Source organism: Cupressus sempervirens, chromosome 5 (assembly GCF_028749045.1).
Source record: "Cupressus sempervirens isolate cs-2001-9-10 chromosome 5, ASM2874904v1, whole genome shotgun sequence".
NCBI classification, from domain to species: domain Eukaryota; kingdom Viridiplantae; phylum Streptophyta; class Pinopsida; order Cupressales; family Cupressaceae; genus Cupressus; species Cupressus sempervirens.
Window position 1 is genome coordinate 100803151 of NC_143122.1, and position 6987 is coordinate 100810137.

Genomic DNA, 6987 nt, shown 5'->3' on the forward strand with positions numbered 1-6987 from the left:
CTACATGATTTGTTGAAATAATGTAGTGCTTCCCAAGGTTAGTTGTTCTACATGGCTCTTCTTAAAAAGGAGGATTTTGACAAGTGATAAACTCTCGATGCTCCAGATTGATCAACCTTTTAACTATGTTTTATGTGATGTTTCAATTGAAATAGTTGATCATCTCTTACTTCATTTCCCTTTTGCACAACAATGTTGGTTACATGTGCTTAACAAACTAAATTTTATTATGTCTCTTCCAAATAACCTGTGGGCTTTGTTTCAGTCATGGCCTCTTCTTTATTCTAGCTCATCATTTCATTGCATTTGGAAATGTGCTCTAGGTTGTTTGGTGGGAGAGGAATAAAAAAATCTTTCGTCATGAGTTCATACATGTTAGGAAATTTCAAGAGCGTATTGAGAAGTCTATCTTAGAGATTGTGAATGCCTCGTTGCCTATAATAAGGTTTCATTATTTCTTCTCGGCTTGGGATGGTAGTATTATTAGAGAATGGAAAGACATTCATATCCCGATGGCCGATGGGTTTCACTCTTAAGGTAAAGTCAAAAGAGATTGTGGACAGGGCTTCGATCAAATGAACTACTCCATCTAAAGGTTTTGCCAGGATTAATTTTGATGGCTCTTCTCGGGGTAACCCAAGAATTTCAAGTATAGGAATTTGTATGAGAGACCATTTAGGGAAAGTGTTGGTCATTACAGTAGGTCATATCCTATCAGGGACGAATAATGTTGCTGAGGCACATGGTCTTCTTGTTGGTTTGATTTTGGCAAAGAAGACAGGGTTAGTGAAAATACACATTGAGGGTGATTCAATGGTGGTTATCAATTCATGTATTTCAAGATCCTTTATCAATTGAAAGATTTCATACATTTTAAATCAAATTTGGCAATTACAAGATTCACCCCGAGATTGTCAAATTTCCCACATACTCAGAGAAGGTAATATGGTAGTAGGCTATTTGGCTAACCTTGGCTGTAATGGCCAACGTATTGAATTTCTTGTTCCAGTGGTTAGTTCTGCATTGACTAATCAATCAGTGCCACTATTAGCTTCTCCAAAATTATAAAAGATTGTTGAAAGGGAGTCTCTTAAGTGTGTTTGCTGATATAATTGGCTGGAGACAACACTTATTCTCTTCATTCATATAATGTAATTGAACAAAGAAGTAGGGTTTTCTTGCTAGTTCTTTCCCTACATAGTTCTTGAACTAGTTTATTAATAAAATAATATTTCATGACTTTGCCCACTTTTGCTTAAGAAAAAAAAACTCTCATATAACGTATTGAAAGTATTTACTTATGTAACCAACCAATAGATTCCAAAAAAGTATCTAGATTGCTCATATGATAAAAACATATCAAAGGTCACAATACATTAACTAGTGTCTAATTGAAAATTCAAAATCTATCAAAGTAGTGAAATCAATCCAAAGTATATGCATTCAAATATCATAACCAGTTTGAAAATTTGAAACAAATATTTCAACGACAACCATGTAAGAACCATTCTTTGATCATAAAACTAGACTGATTTATTCTATTCATTCTTACTTTCTAAACAATTTGAACAATTGTCAATTGATGGATAATTTATTTATCTAAACTAGGTTGATTTATCCTCTTCATTCTTACTTTCTAAAGAATTTGAACAATTGTCTATTGATCAATAATTTATTCATCCAAACCTATTTAGATTTATACACACATTATATTTTCCTTTTTTAACACATATTGTACCCTATGTATGAACGGTTAGAGGTAGATTCTGAACACTGGAATTTCAGTTATTTCCATCCCCTCGATCTCTATTAGTTAGTTATTCTAAACGTTAGACAAAGGGAGATTAAAAATCACCGTCGATGACGAAGGTTAAAATAATTTTTTAAGCATCCGCATGTAAATGCTTTTCGATAGTTAATGAGTTTTGTCTGAAGCGGAAATAACTTTGCAGACTTGAGATGCGTCCAAAGTTACCACTATAATTAAGGAAGACGACAAGAGAAAAACAAATGGATGCATTATTTTATACGCTAAGAAGAAGATTAAAAGTACATTTCGTGCATGCCAAGTAATTTTCACGAATTAGAAAAGGACGCCCACGAGATCGTCGAAAAGCACGTCCCACATGATGCCATGAATTCTGGGCCAATCTTAGAAATATCAAAACAAGATTGAAAGCTGCTGAAAGATAAATAAACATTTTTTATGTCCACCAGAATCAGACCACAGATTCAAAAACTATGTACAGTACTATACACTGCTACAACAGGGAGGCTCATATTGCTCTTTCTTTTCCCCCACCTAGTAAAAATTTACAGCTAAAAGAGAAATCTGAAACACTGTTGGTGCTGACTGGGGGGATGACAACAGAAGCCATCGCCATGGTTAGAAGAAACAAATTCAAAAAATAATGAACAGGACGATATTCTGGGGATGAGATTCGGCTACGCCAAATTTTCAATTGGCTACCTCTCAAGAAAAGCGTCTCATAAACAAAAACAAATTAATTACCTTAAATCTCAGGCTTCAAAAGACAAGGAAATGGTAAGGGTCGACTCTGGTTAGTGTGAAAGCCGTGGATTCTTCGATCCTCAAGTCTCTCCGACGAAAGGATTCTCCGAGGTCTCAAAACCAAGGTAAAGCGGCTCCATTTGCCCTGGAGCTTCAAAAAAATTCATCTGACAGACTTCTCCGCAAATACATGCAGCAGAGGCCTGGAATCCGTTTCGAATAAACCCTTGGAACAATGCCGTTCATTGTTAGAGTACAAAGCTTTCTGCAAATCCTCCAAATTCAGAGGCTTTACAATGGCGGGATCATTTCTGCTTAACAAGCGGAGAATGTACTCAAACAGCATTTCATCGCAGGGAATGGCCAAGCCGCCTTGATAATCGTAGCCAAATTCTTGCTCCGCCTCGTCCAGAAGCGTACGGAAAACCGGATGGTTCAAATACGCAGCTCTGATCACAAACCTCGTACAGTGCTTTCCAACGTAGACTGCCAGGTGCCCGGCCGGCACGTCAGCGGGGACGCCAGATCGCGAGTTGGAGTCCTTCTCCCCATGTTCTTCGTCAGAGATGGAAGAGAACCTGCAGAAACGAGCAGAGATTTTGCAGGTGAGTTGATTCAGTGCAACTTTTCGCGCACTCGCGAGCTTTCTCCATTTTCTCACAATTTGCCGCAGGGCGACAACGTGCCTGATCTTGTTACATTTGCTCCCGTTCATCTTCAAAACTTCACCTTCTAACTCTCAAATATTTCCGAGTTCAGCAGTTCAAATCTCACAAAGGCGACAGGCCTTTACGCAAACAAATTCCAAAATTTCAGCTTGCTCAGGTCAGGCATTCGAATCTCACCAAGGCCAAATGAATTCCAGCTTGCTCTCAAATCCTGAGGTCAGATGTTCGAATCTCGCCAAGCTTAGGGAAATGAATTCCAGGATTTCAGCTTGCTCTCAAATTCTGAGGTCAGGTGTTCGAATCTCACCGAGCTTAGGGAAATGAATTCCAGAAATTCAGCTTGTTCTCAAATTCGGAGGTCAGGTGTTCAAACCTCCCGAAGAGCAGGGGTTGCAGAAATAAAGCGGCAGATGTGAGGAGGGAGAAGAGAGGAGAAACGGGGTTATATGTAGGAGAGGGGTCATGCCCGAATTCCTGCACCCCGACACCCAGCTATACTTAGCACGTAAAAGAAATGGCGGGACGCACAGATAAAATCGGGTACCGGGAAAAGCATACGAAAATGTACGATGACGGTAACGCTATATTACAAAACGGTCACTTCTTTACTTTATTTTTCCGATTTACCCGGATCTTAACCACGGTCGTCACAGGGGTTAAATTTGCACAGTCCGAGGTTATCCCAGGGGTTAAATTTGCACAATCCGTGGTTAAGTTTGCCAGTGATCTTGCCGCCGTATATAAAAGCCGAAAAGGGAGTTAAAAGGTGGGTTAGATGGGAGAGGTGAGTAGGGAGTCAGAGTTAAATAAGGAGTTGGAGTTAGAGGAGTCATGTCCATGTGCTTTTGTCGGTTTCTTTTACTCGTAATGCCGGAAGTGACATAAACGGAACTATCAGTGACAAGACCTGGCTCTCCGTTGGGACTTTTCAGTGGAAACAAAAGGATGCCCTTTAAAAGTAAAAATAGTTTAAATATTTTGATTGAAGCTTTTTCCCTTCACCTTTTATAGGTACACTGTTCAATTTGTTTTGTTAATTAGGTTCTGTGAATTTGGACAGGTGTCGAAGACGAGGAGTCGTTTTGCTTTTTCTGGGTCAAAATATAGTTCGTGATTCTTGGGTTTTCAGTTTAAAATTTGGATGATACCTTTTATAATTGAGGTACCTATCGTTGCAGCCAAAACTTTGATGCTCTTATTTTTATTGTGGAGCAATATTTAAAGATTTGTATACGTTGTCAAGGTGTTTTGATTTGCTGTTCGGATAGAAACAGGGTTCCATCTATAGATTTTTTAAAAATATTTTATTGATTTTTATTTTATAATCAAAATGTTATATTTGTAGATAGTAGTTTTTCACAATCTATTAGAATTTTTTGTTGTATTTTCTGGGCAAATTGTGTTAGAATTTTTTTGCATCAAACACTCTGTGATCCATTTTTCATGTAGCTCTCTCATCCTGATGATGGATCACAGAGTGTGATCCGAAACATTGCTGCAAAAAAATTCTAACACAATCTACCCAGAAAATATAACAAAGAAAAAGTTATATATTAAAAATATAGCTTTTTGTAGTCTTAAATTAAGATATATTTTCTTAAAATTTGATTGTGTGGCTTTAAATCAAATTTATTATGGAGTATTTATTAAGTAACGGTTTATAAGAATTCACTTTTATAAGTATGACTGATGGTTTATAAGATCCATTTAAAACTTTTTTTTTTTTAAAAAATTGAGAGAGAGAGTTTGACATTATCACAATTAAAAATAATTTATCCATGCTTCACCCTTGTGAGCATCACCTAGATCCAATGAGTGCTAAGTGTTCCATTTATTCTCATGAGAGATGGATTCATGTTGAATCACTACTCATGAAACATGGGTCAACGAGTTTGACTCAAAATCACACAGTTAAATCCTGATAGCAATATCACAGTTTGACTTACTGTGGAAATTATCTCCTACTTATCAATTAAAAATAATTTATATGGTTGGATAGCTAATAGTGAGATCGATAATATCAAGTCATCTAATTTTATCATTATTTAACCACGAGTAAAACCTAATGGAGGGCACACAAAAAAGTTGTGGTTTTTTAATATCCTTGCTGGAAAATGTCTCAAATCTATTTGAATCTCCAAACCTTTGGGTTGGACCTCCAAATAAAATTCAAGTCTTAGGCTTGGTTAGTTCCAATGCATTTAAAAGCGTATATGCACAATAGTGTGTGCACTAGATAAATACAAATGTTATTTTGAGGTTGCATTTAGTGCAACATCAAAATTTAATGTATTACATAACATGTGTGTCTTATAGAATGCATTACAAGGAGGCTTAAAAGGGAGGAAGAGCGAAAGAGTTAGTAGGTGGGGCGGTGAAAGAGGGACACCTTCAGACCCACTAAAATATTTAGAATGTGAGCTCAGAACCCTTTCCATGATATATGAGGTTCTTATACAACCGTGCACCATTAGAAACACGTGATCATTATTGAGAAATGTCAATATGTTCTCTTAGCATTATAATACTTTTTTGATGATCTTAGACTGTCAACAAACACTTCCTGATTTGAGCCGCCTACTACTCTATATCTTTGAGCGTCTCAAGATCCAAAATAGCATGATCTTTTGATCTATCCCAACTCAACGAGATAAATAAGGTCAACCACACAATAACTAAAACTTTTCATGCCAATAGAACTATGATACCAAGTATCATAGGAAAACTCCATAAGGTATAAATAATCCTCCCAATTGGACTGCTAGTCCATAATTTTATATGTATGTGAAGCATGCCTTCAAGCACCTTCACGGCTCACTCTTTTCATATGACCATTTGCCTTAGGATGGTAGATAGAACTAAAGTTAAGTTAAGCATCCAAAGCACGCTACAAGGATGTCTACAACATGGATATGAACATCATATCATTATCATAAATGATCTTGCAACTTAGTGCATGCAAACACACAATGTCCTCCATAAACACACATGTTATCAATGCAAAAACTATATACTCATATCAGGATTGAAAAATGAGCGATTTTGGTCAACTTATTCATTGTCACCATGATGACGTCATGGTGATGCAAAGACACAAATAGTCTAATGACAAAAATCCATGAAAACATTACCAGATTTTCACTCAAGATTGATATATAGCAGCAAGAGACTTGTTAGATGTTGATGCTTTACTTTCACTCACTAAGATTATAAGGTATGCCAAGATTGCATTTCCTATATTATTTTATAAAAAGCATCTTTATTATCAATTTTTATTTAATATATTTTCATTCAAATATAATTTGAAAATACTTAATATTGAATTGTGTATTAAAAAAGATATATCATACATTTCTTTTAAAATGAACTTACAAACTAACAAAAACAAGAGTAAAAACTATTTTTGTAAAAAGTTGCCCCCTATAAATCAGCCTTAATTTACGTCATTTTGCTATAATATGTCAGATTCGTTTGTGCGACAAATAAACCTTAATACGGGTTTGAGCAGATAAAGCATGCAAGTGGTAAGCAGTTGGTAGTGGTACGGACTTCGCCCAATACGTTGTTTGTGTGTACATGTAAAACATCACCTTTCCACTCGTAACAGGCAAATCCAAAAGCAAATATAATCAAATGTCATTGCCAGCAAGAAAATTGACATTTTTGACTATCTCTGCGGTTTTTTAACTTTTGGGAATCGTACTAGTAATGGTGTTTCACCAAATGGACGACAACAATATTCGAGCAAGAAAAGTGCTTTATCTTTTTTTTATGAAAAAAATCTCCCTGATTTCAATCAGAAATTAA

At 36.1% G+C, this 6987-nt stretch overlaps 1 pseudogene across 1 annotated transcript; it reads right to left on the bottom strand.

Annotated features, from left to right (window-relative positions):
* Positions 1-2183: 2183 nt before the first annotated feature.
* LOC149554762 (auxin-responsive protein SAUR50 pseudogene) lies at positions 2184-3718 on the bottom strand (annotated as a pseudogene). The gene has a single exon (XR_016364416.1). The product of XR_016364416.1 is annotated as an auxin-responsive protein SAUR50 pseudogene (transcript).
* Positions 3719-6987: the final 3269 nt, after the last annotated feature.